The sequence below is a fragment of the Bufo gargarizans genome, chromosome 7 (assembly GCF_014858855.1).
Source record: "Bufo gargarizans isolate SCDJY-AF-19 chromosome 7, ASM1485885v1, whole genome shotgun sequence".
Classification (NCBI taxonomy): domain Eukaryota; kingdom Metazoa; phylum Chordata; class Amphibia; order Anura; family Bufonidae; genus Bufo; species Bufo gargarizans.
In genome coordinates, this window is record NC_058086.1 from 135,740,399 (window position 1) to 135,752,789 (window position 12,391).

The following is a 12,391-nucleotide window of genomic DNA, read 5'->3' on the forward strand; positions in this document are numbered from 1 at the left end:
ATGTAACTGTTAGAAGCGGACACCGTCTATTGACAAAGTACACTGTATGTCACAGATACATTTTTTAAACGCACACGTTACACTGGAGATGTGCCCCTGTTAATGTCACTGTCAGAAGCGGACACTGTCTATTGACAAAGTACACTGTATGTCACAGATACATTTTTAAAGCGCACACATTACACTGCAGATGTGGCGCTGGTAATGTCACTGTCCGCAGCAGACACTGTCTACGGAAAAAGTACACTGTATGTCAAAGATACAATTTTTCAGCGCACATGTTACACTGCAGATGTGGCACTGATTATGTCACTGTCAGAAGCAGACACAGTCTATTAAAAAAGTACATTGTATGTCACAGATACATTTTTTGGATGCACACACTTTACACCGGAGATGTGGCGCAGCTAATGTCACTGTCCGCAGCGAACACCGTCTATGGAAAAAATACACTGGATGTCAGATATTTTTGGGATGCACACACTTTACACTTGAGATGTGGCACAGCTTATGTCACTGTCTGCAGCGGCCTAACTATTGTACGCTTTTTAGCGCAGGATGCGCTAAAAATAGATATTGCTGCCACACACAATAGTCCTTAGTAGGACTTTTGGGTCTGTAAAGTTTTAGCTATTGTATTGCTGCCTTAAAAGGACTTTTTGGTCTATGAAAAGTTTTTCTAAGAAAATGATTCCTATTTCACTCCCTACACTGTCTGTCCCTTCCTCAGCACAGTTCTTCCTGACTAAGATTGAGCCGAACATGCATCATCGGGTGCTAACTAGCACCTGCTGACGCGTTTTGGCCAGCCAATCACTGTAATGCCAGCAGCCAACATGGCTATGGCATTACAGTAAGGGCAGTACTTACAAACACGTTTTTTTTGCTGCACAGCAGCCAAGAAACGTGCGGGGCGGAGACTCGAGCATTGCCGCCATGTGCTGAGCATCGAGATGCTCGAGCCGAACAGGTGTTCGGCCAAGCATGCTCGATCATCACTAGATATGAGATCATTCTTGCAGCCAACCCACCGAGAGCCACCCTACTGATTCATCCTCAGGGAACGCCTAGACCAACAGGTGTCCGACTATATCGGGTTAATGGCCGATGTGGACGCTCTGAGAAGAGATGAACCCCTGGACTACTGGGTGTGCAGGCTTGACCTGTGGCTAGAGCTGGCACAATTTGCCATGGAACTCTTGGCTTGCCCCTCGTTGAGTGTCCTGTCCGAAAGGACGTTCAGTGCAGCAGGGGGGATCGTGACCGATAAACACACTCCCCTAGCTCATGACAGTGTGGACTACCTCATATTTCTAAAAATGAATGAGGCATGGATCTCAGAGGAATTCAACACCTGTGATGACCACGTGTAATTGAATTTCCTCATGCCAGCCCACACATATCCGCCATCACCCAGAACAAAGAATAGTCCTAGTCTTAAGTATATACAGTGACATGAAAAGCCTTTTCTGTCAGGTGAATGCCTAATTTTTGGTGCCTCTACTTCAGTGGCCTACAGTAAAATTTTTATCCAGTGACTGCCTAATGTACCTCCAGACACATAATAAGTTGTTCTTTTCTGTCAGGTGAATGCCTCATTTTTGGGGCCTGCACTGGCCTACAGTAAAATTGGTATTTAGTGAACACCTAATGTACCTCCAGCCACATAATCACTTGTTCTTTTCTGTTCGGTGAATGCCTAATGTTTTGGGGCCTGTACTCCACTCCATATTTGGGATGCGTAAACGTTATACAGGAGAGGTATGACACTTAATGGCGCTGCTGTCACCAGCGGCTAAGAAAAAATTACAGTCAATGTCACAGATATTTGGGATGCGGAAACGTTATACAGGAGAAGTACAACAGGTAATGGCGCTGCTGTCACCAGTGGCTAAGAAAAAATTACAGTCAATGTCACAGATATTTGGGATGCAGAAATGTTAAACAGGAGATGTAGCGCAGATAATGCCGTTGTCTGCAGCATCTATGGAAAAATTACACTGGATGTCACAGATATTTTTAATATGCGCACATGTTAAACTCAAGATGTAGCACAGATAATGTCGCTGTCCGCAGCATCTATGGAAAAAGTACACTAGATGTCACAGATATTTTTAGGCTGTGCAAATGTTATTCAGGAGATATAGCACAGGTAATATCACTGTCCGCAGCGGACACCGTCTATGGAAAAAGTACACTGGATGTCAGATATTTTTAGTATGCGCACACCTTAAACAGGAGATGTAGCGCAGATAACGTCACTGTCTGCAGCGTCTATGGAAAAAGTACACTGGATGTCAGAGATTTTTAGGATGCGCAAACGTTACACAGGAGATGTAGTGCAGATAATGTCGCTATCTGCAGTGGCCAAACAATTGCAAGCTATTTAGCGCAGGTTGCGCTAAAAATATATATTGCTGCCAGATACAACAATAGTCCTTAAAAGGACTTTTGCGTCCCTAACTATTGCACGCAATTTGTGCAGGTTGCGCTAAAAATATATATTGCTGCCAGACACAACAATAGTCCTTAAAAGGACTTTTGGGTCTCTAACACCCACCCTGCCTAACAAAAAATGTAATTCCCTACACTATCTGTCCCTTCTACAGCACAGCTCTCCCTGACTAAGACTGAGCCGAACCACGTGTCATCAGGTGCTTTATAGCACCCTATGACGCGTTCCGGCCAGCCAATCACTGTAATGTCAGTACCCAACATGGCTACGGCTTTGCAGTGAGTGGCAGAACTTACCTGCACATTTATTGGCTGCGAGGAGACTCGAGCATCTCGCTCGAGCTCACGCGGTATTCGGCCGAACACCGCAATGTGCCGATCATCGCGATGCTCAAGCTGAACTAGTGTTTGCGATGCTCAAGCTGAACACTACTTATTAGCCGTTGTGTGGTAAAGTGCTAAAATTGCAGCACTTTTTGTTGTGTATTAGTTGCAAAAGAAAAATATATTTGCCGTTAAGCGGTGCAGTTATATGCTCTAAAGCCTTTTGTGGCATGTATTAGTGGCAAAAGTAAAATATATTTGCCGTTCAGCAGTGCAGTTACATGTTCTAAAGCCTTTTCTGGAGTGTATTAGTGGCAAAAGAAAAATATATTTGCCATTCAGCAGTGCAGTTATATGTTCTAAAGCCTTTTGTGGCATGTATTAGTGGCAAAAGTTAAATATATTTGGCGTTAAGTGGTGCAGTTACATTTTCTAAAGCCTTTTGTGGAGTGTATTAGTGGCGAAAGAAAAATATATTTGCCATTCAGCAGTTCAGTTATATGTTCTAAATCCTTTTGGGGCATGTATTAGTGGCAAAAGTAAAATATGTTTGCCGTTCAGTGGTGCAGTTATATGTTCTAAAGCCTTTTGTGGCGTGTATTAGTGTCAAAATTATAATATATTTGCCGTTTAGCAGTGCAGTTATATGTTCTAAAGCCCTTTTTGTTGTGTATTAGTGGCAAAAGTAAAATATATTTGCCGTTCAGCGGTGCAGTTATATGTTCTAAAGCCCTTTTTGTCAGGTATTAGTGGCAAAATAATAATATATTTGCCGTTATATGTTTTAAAACCTTCTGTGGCTTGCATAAGTTGAAAAAAATAAGGGCTTATTTGCCGTTCAGCGGTGCAGTTATATGTTCTAAAGCCCTTTTTTGTGTGTATTAGTGGGGAAAAAAGGGCTTATTAGCTGTTTTGTGGTAAAGTGAGAAAATTACTGACTTTTTTGGGGTGTTTTAATTTCCTTTTTATTTATTTGATCTAACAGTATGTCAGACAAAGAAGTGCCAGGCACAGGGGAGTGGCAGAGGCCAAAATGTTTCTGACGCAGGCAGAGGTCGCAGCAGAGTAAGGGGCCGTGGCACCAGTGGCAGCTCCCAGTGTCAGCTAGCAGTACTGTCTTGACCAGCAACCCAGCAGTTCTTGAATGGTTGACTTGGTCATCTCTGTTTTGGATTCACTCCTGTTTTTTTGTCATTAAAAATACTGATGGATTACTGACCAAATGCTGACCGAGTGAAGGCGGATGCTCAACAGACAGGATCAGTTTTTTGGGGTTTTTTGTTCTGACGGATCAGAGAAAGGGCAAAATAATGACGTCACCACAAACTTACTGCTGACATCCTCTCCACTCTGTTGAGGGCCTCTACTTGTATAAGCGTTTAATAGAACAGGTTCCGCAGACATCTATGTGGTATCAGCTGATGACGGTGTAAAGTGTAAAGGAGTGCGCTTCTTCTTGCCGCTAACATCAACATGTAAGGCTGAGTTCATACTTATTTTTTCAGTTTTGTCCCCCGTGACTGCCCAAATAAGTGAAGTCTGCAGTGATTCTAAGAGCGACGCCTGTCATCTGAATGTCATACGGACTCACAGTATTATTTCACTACCAGAGCAGACTACTTTAAAGGCTCTCTGCAGCCAGTAAATAGCAGTTTTCTCAGGCAATTAGCCTCTAATAAATTCGGATCGAACCAATTTTTTTCAAATATTCGCTCATCTCTATTTTTCATGAGATTAATCCCCCCCCCATCCCCATCAACACTTGAACTGTCTAGAGATGCCCTATCGAAGACTTCGGCCTACTATTTATGATGTTTTCACACACACACACACACACACACACAACACTTGAACTGTGTGGAGATGCCCTGGAATATAGTTTGGCCTTCTATTTATAGTGTTTTTAATCAGAGATTTAAATCGTTACCATCTGTATTGTAAAACACACTTTGCACACTTTAAAACAAAACATGCAATGCAACAGCTCTCTGCAAATCAAATAAAGTACAAAATTGCATAATAATTGCAAGTGCTATACTTGGCACAAAATTATATGAGCCTGTCTGCCGCACGTCAAGGCGATCTCTGTAAGACGGGTTCCTAACACTAAATTCTACCTGTTATGTGACGGCTACCATACAATTCAGGGAGTGTAGGTTCCACATGCATGCTGGGCCTGCTTTAATTTCTGTCATTTTTGGTGCAAAATGGCCTCCATTATATCCAAGGAATGCAGGTACCAACTCCACACCACTCCTAATGCCAAATGGCCACCAAAGAATGCAATGAGAGTCCACAACTATATCTCTCCTGGTGCCATATGGCTTCCAGTGAGTGAGGGGGAGTAGGCCAAGCTGTATACTCACACTAATTAAAATCAGCCTATGGGGCAGACAAGCTGGTCAGGAGTGCACGACTGAGGTGTCAGCAACACCTCCAGTACAAATATTGAAGAAAGGTAGTTCAGCGGCACTCCTTTAGATAGTTGGCGGTGCTCAGTGGTAAAGGTGCATATACTTAATATCAAGAAACCACGGCACTCTATAGCTGCTTTTAAGTCGCTTGTTTTATTTCTTTATATATCTTTTTTCATTTTTATATCCATCCAAAAAATAAGCCACTGGCCAACGTTTCGGTCTAGTCTTAGACCTTTTTTTAACGGCCTAATATGTAGACAAGTAAATGTTTTAAATTAATATTTAAATATATAAATATATATAACAATGGAAAATGGTTCTTGGTTAAATCACATAATATAGTTGACAAAGTATTGATAACGTCATTATTGGGAAGAAAATCTCTATGATATATAGGAGAGTACAGGAACGGACCAAAATCATATAGGCATATATATCATCAGGTGATCTATCAATAACATGGTATCGCACAGGGTGAGAGGGTGAGAGCAGTAGTCTGAAATGGGACGCTGTAATAGGGATATCCAGATGGCGGTGATGTATGGTATCTGTGGAGTCCAAACAGTATAATATTAGGTAGAGACTAAGATAATATTCTAATCATGTAGGAGATACAAATAATGTAGTTCAGACCAGTTAGATATGATGCCGATAGACTTAGATATAGAAATAATGTCAGATAAGGGTAGCATAAACACAAATATTGGCAGGATCCTTTAGTCATCAATTCTGGGAGCGCACATACCTTAGTCTGCATAGTAAGGGAGTCTCTGGGATGGTGTAGGGACGCTAATAGTCTGTGCGTTTTATAAAGGTAGCGAGGAGAGGCGTGGAGAGGCATGTCTAGCATCAGCTGACTGGCATCATAAGCGTGCGCATATGTAAAGTGACAAACTAGTATTCACCCATAACACGTGGCTGGCGTCACAAGCGGACGCATGTGCAGAGCGATTTTGTAGTCTCATGGGTGGAGAGTAGCTGGAGTCGGATGAAATGTGTGCGGGCGCATGCGCAGTAAAGAGCGCTGGTCTAGAAAGGGAACTGGTAGGACGTAGCCACATCTTAAGAAAGCTTTCTCTGCCTTTCCCTATTTTACACAGTTCTTCTTCTTTCTAGCCTTTCCCTTCCTTGTATCTAACACTAGAATATAATCTTGATTGTGACTGTACACTTTCCCTAAGTGCAGCTCCTCCTCCTCCTCTATAAAATGGTGCCCAAAGTTTAAACTAAATTTTCAAAGTGACGAGTTGTCTTAAATGCAGTTTTTATTTGTCAGGCATTCATATATTCATGTGTTGATTAAGTAGATTGGCTATTTAAATGTTATTAGGCTCCTAAATAAAATACTAAATACAAACTCAACCCATAGTACTAAAAGACCAGATATGAATATACAGTAGTTTTAAAAAGAAATGTAAATAGCTACCATGCTTACAGCTGATAGCTTTATACCTAAATATGGCTGCCAAAATAATGGAGGCTATTCAGGCTTACGTTAAGAGGTCTGGGAGTCAGCGAAGCTCAAATATCACTAGTTTTCAAACAGTGCTTCATTAATGGTTGGGCAGAGTGCTCAATAAATGCTCTGACCAATCATAGTTGCAACTGAGTAGCTCTTTAAACACATCTATATAATTATCTTTACCTCCTGACCTGCACATTAGCTTCAAACACTTCACTAGCCTAAACCACGAGAAATACTAATATTCACCCTATACTGAAACTTTTCACATTGGACAATACATTTACCCTTTTGCTATACTATTCCTTTAGTGAACCTTAAGTAAGAAATAAGATATTGTCTAGCAACAATTGCAGCTCTATTAAAAATGCAATCCACTTTATTTTGCCCATTGTATTGTCTGCTATATTTTAAATGGAGCGTGCAATGCAATACCCAGAATCAAATCCTGTGTGCATACAGTGTCATAAAACATGAGTAAAGAAGCAACTAAAACTGAAAAAGTATATGCAAAACATGCATAAGATGGGTGCACACAGCATGTCACTTTATGTGGTAATAACTTTGGAATGCTTTCACTTATCCAGGTGATTCTGAGTTTTTTTTACATGACAAATCGTATTTGGAACAATATGTAATATCTTTATTTATATACAGTACAGACCAAAAGTTTGGACACACCTTCTCATTCAAAGAGTTTTCTTTATTTTCATGACTATGAAATTTGTAGAAAATTGTAGATTCACACTGAAGGCATCAAAACTATGAATTAACACATGTGGAATTATATACATAACACAAAAGTGTGAAACAACTGAAAATATGTCATATTCTAGGCTCTTCAAAGTAGCCACCTTTTGCTTTGATTACTGCTTTGCACACTCTTGGCATTCTCTTGATGAGCTTCAAGAGGTAGTCACCTGAAATGGCTTTCACTTCACAGGTGTTCCCTGTCAGGTTTAATAAGTGGGATTTCTTGCCTTATAAATGGGGGTGGGACCATCAGTTGCGTTGTGGAGAAGTCAGGTGGATACACAGCTGATAGTCCTACTGAATAGACTGTTAGAATTTGTATTATGGCAAGAAAAAAGCATCTAAGTAAAGAAAAACTAGTGGCCATCATTACTTTAAGAAATGAAGGTCAGTCAGTCCGAAAAATTTCTGAAAACTTTGAAAGTGTCCCCAAGTGCAGTCACAAAAACCATCAAGCGCTACAAAGAAACTGGCTCACATGCGGACCGCCCCAGGAAAGGAAGACCAAGAGTCACCTCTGCTGCGGAGGATAAGTTCATCCGAGTCACCAGCCTCAGAAATCGCAGGTTAAAAGCAGCTCAGATTAGAGACCAGGTCAATGCCACACAGAGTTCTAGCAGCAGACACATTTCTAGAACAACTGTTAAGAGGAGACTGTGTGAATCAGGCCTTCATGGTAGAATATCTGCTAGGAAACCACTGCTTAGGACAGGCAACAAGCAGAAGAGACTTGTTTGGGCTAAAGAACACAAGGAATGGACATTAGACCAGTGGAAATCTGTGCTTTGGTCTGATGAGTCCAAATTTGAGATCTTTGGTTCAAACCACTGTGTCTTTGTGCGACGCAGAAAAGGTGAACGGATGGACTCTATATGCCTGGTTCCCACCGTAAAGCATGGAGGAGGTGGTGTGATGGTGTGGGGGTGCTTTGCTGGTGACACTGTTGGGGATTTATTCAAAATTGAAGGCATACTGAACCAGCATGGCTACCACAGCATCTTGCAGCGGCATGCTATTCCATCCGGTTTGCGTTTAGTTGGACCATCATTTATTTTTTCACAGGACATTGACCCCAAACACACCTCCAGGCTGTGTAAGGGCTATTTGACCATGAAGGAGAGTGATGGGGTGCTGCGCCAGATGACCTGGCCTCCACAGTCACCGGACCTGAACCCAATCGAGATGGTTTGGGGTGAGCTGGACCGCAGAGTAATGCCAAAAGGGCCAACAAGTGCTAAGCATCTCTGGGAACTCCTTCAAGACTGTTGGAAGACCATTTCAGGTGACTACCTCTTTAAGCTCATCAAGAGAATGCCAAGAGTGTGCAAAGCAGTAATCAAAGCAAAAGGTGGCTACTTTGAAGAACCTAGAATATTACATATTTTCAGTTGTTTCATAGTCATGAAAATAAAGAAAACTCTTTGAATGAGAAGGTGTGTCCAAACTTTTGGTCTGTACTGTATATATATATATATATATATATATATTGTGGGGATTCGCTCTGGTAGGCAGGTTAGTGGACGCAGTATAGAGGCAATCACAAAGTCTTTAACTTAAACAGTTCAGTGTTTATTCACACAGAAGGCAAAACAAAATAACAGTTCACAGTCTTGGTGTTTGTTCACACCATGGAAAGTCCACAGAACACAAACACTCACCTTGTTAGCAGTTTTTCATCAGCGTTCTCCAGCAGGCTTTAGGGGCCTGTTTTCCAGCATGCGGCTCTCAGCCCTTTTGCATGGCACACATCCTCAGATCCCAAACCACAGAGACTACACAGCTTCACTGTGAGATGGAGCATAATTCACCACACCTGACAGTGCAGACTGCTTTTTATAAGCATCCCAAGACCCGGCCTGGAACGTGGGGAGCAGCCACCCACCCAGCACTTTGGCTACTCCCAGTTAGAGCTGCCCCAGATCAGCTTTACAGTCATACTAACCAGCTGAAGTGTCAGACTGCAATCTGCAATACTGACACTTCAGGGGGAAAAAACGGCTCTTACCTCACTGACGCCAGGAACCTCGGTGACACGTACCAACCATCAATGATTGCCCTTTCCTACTATATATATATATATATATATATATATATATATATATATATAGAATAAAGAATGACACCGCAGCACATCCGTTTGGTGAAAAAAAGTGAGACCCTTTATTCACCTATCCGACGTTTCGCTCCGCTTGCTGGGACCATTATCAAGCAATACAACATTGTGAAGACTGTGGATATTTATGCAGTCATGATTAATTATCATGCATAAGTGACAATTATTAAAACATTCAAAAGACAAAATATATAGTACATATCATCAAAGAAAAAATGTGACCAGCCTGGAGGATGACCAAAAGTGAAACCGTAATCGGTATATACAAAACCTCCAGATATACATATTCATTGTTATTACAATAAAAGTACATAAGTGACAATAAACAGTGAATCATTATCACCTGTAAGTGTAAAAGATTAACAGGACCGGGCGTGGAATCAGGCGTGCTCAATAATGGGAGGATACACTGTAGCGAGTTGCGTCGCATGGATCCGGCGTCCCGGAACTGCAGCTGCGCATGACCGTGACGTCACTGTGGGTGATTCACGTGACCACTCAGCGAAACGTCACATGATAGGCAACGTAACACTTCACTGTCATAGAAATGGGTATACATACAAGCGTCCTAACAGAAAAGTCTGAAAATCATGAAGTAATTTGAGGATAAGACACCCAGGGTATGTGGTCGGATGACGTGCAATCATACGATGCACTGTCAACCGGCATCTGCGAACAAAAAAGGGGGGGAGGGGACGGCGTCAGTCATCACCCTCCCACTATGTTCGTCACAGTTTAACCCCTTATCGGGTGGAAATCCTCCACAGTAATTATACAGATGCGCTTGTAGCAGCAATAAATGTATATGATATGATCCGCAGTAATCCAGGGATAGGCCGTACATGACCAGAATAAGCATCTCGCCTCCCGTTGAGCAAAGCCCTTCCAACAGCAGGTCCTGAAAGTGAAACAGTAAAAGAAATATATTATCCAAATATATTCATTAAAAACAACAATTTTTTCAACACATACACCGGCAGGAAAAGAAATTGGGGGAAATCATATGAAAAGCCATGGCCTGTATTCTACATTCAAACCCATCGGTCGAATGGTTTGTAATTGTAACTTAAAAATCCATTCGGACTCACGTTTTTTGAGCATCCTTATGCGGTCACCCCCAGTCCGCGGTAACGGGACATGATCAAGGATCTTAAACTTAAGATCTTCTTCAACATGATCCATATCCGTGAAGTGGTGTGAGACAGGCAGGTCCTTGCGTTTTTTCCGCATGGAAAACCAGTGTTGATTAAACCGGGATTTAAAGTCACATGTGGTTTCACCCACATATAATAATTTACAGGGGCACCATAAAACATAAATCACAAAACACGAGTCACAAGTCAAATAAAATTTAAGAGGGTAAGAGATCCCAGTTCGTGGATGAGTAAATACCCGTCCCTTCACCATGTATTTGCAATTTACACAGTGAATGCACGGGTAGCTGCCGTTATTTTTCGGGGCCAGAAGTAATTGGCGTGTACTTTTTTGTGAGCCTATATCGTTTTTGACTAATTTGTGTCCAGTGGGCCCCCCCTCCCTCCCCTGTAGTTAACTCGTTGGTGGCCAGTGGACCCTCTCCCCTCCCTCCCCCTCCTAATTAAAATCACCCCCCCTTTCATTGGTGGCAGTGGAGAGTACCGATCGGAGTCCCAGTGTAATCGCTGGGGCTCCGATCGGTAACCATGGCAACCGGGACGCTACTGCAGTCCCGGTTGCCATGGTTGCTTAGCAATTTGTAGAAGCTTCATACTCACCTGCGAGCTGCGATGTCTGTGACCGGCCGGGAGCTCCTCCTACTGGTAAGTGACAGGTCTGTGCGGTGCATGGCCTAATGATCTGTCACTTACCAGTAGGAGGAGCTCCCGGCCGGACACAGACAGCGCAGCTCTTCAGGTAAGTATGAAGCTTCTACAAATTGCTAAGCAACCATGGCAACCGGGACTGCAGTAGCGTCCCGGTTGCCATGGTTACCGATCGGAGCCCCAGCGATTACACTGGGACTCCGATCGGTACTCTCCACTGCCACCAATGATAGGGGAGGCGATTTTAATTAGGAGGGGGAGGGAGGGGAGAGGGCCCACTGGCCACCAACAAGTTATCTACAGCGGAGGGAGGGGGATCCACTGGACAACAATGAGTTATCTACAGGGGAGGGAGGGGGGGCCCACTGGACACCAATGAGTTAACTACAGGGGAGGGAGGGGGGGGCTGGCTACCAACAAGTTAACTACAGGGGAGGGAGGGGGGACCCACTGGCCACCAATGAGTTAACTACAGGGGAGAGGGGGGGGCCCACTGGCTACCAACAAGTTAACTACAGGGGAGGGAGGGGGGCCCACTGGCCACCAATGAGTTAACTACAGGGGGGGGGGGTCTGCCCCCTGCTGCCTGGCAGCACCTGCCAGGCAGCAGGGGGCAGTCATGTACACAGTTTTTTAGTATATTCTAACCTGAAGCGTCCCCATCACCATGGGAACGCCTCTGTGTTAGAATATACTGTCGGATCTGAGTTTTCAAGAAGTGAAAACTCACCTCTGAAAAAGCTTTTATGCAGACGGATCTTCGGATCCGTCTGTATGAAAGTAACCTACGGCCACGGATCACGGACGCCAATCTTGTGTGCATCCGTGTTCTTTCACGGACCCATTGATTTGAATGGGTCCGTGAACCGTTGTCCGTCAAAAAAATAGGACAGGTCATATTTTTTTGACGGACAGGAAACACGGATCACGGTCTCGACTGCAAAACGGTGCATTTTCCGATTTTTCCACGGACCCATTGAAAGTCAATGGGTCCGCGAAAAAAAAACCGGAAAACGGCACAACGGCCACGGATGCACACAACGGTCGTGTGCATGAGGCCTTTGTC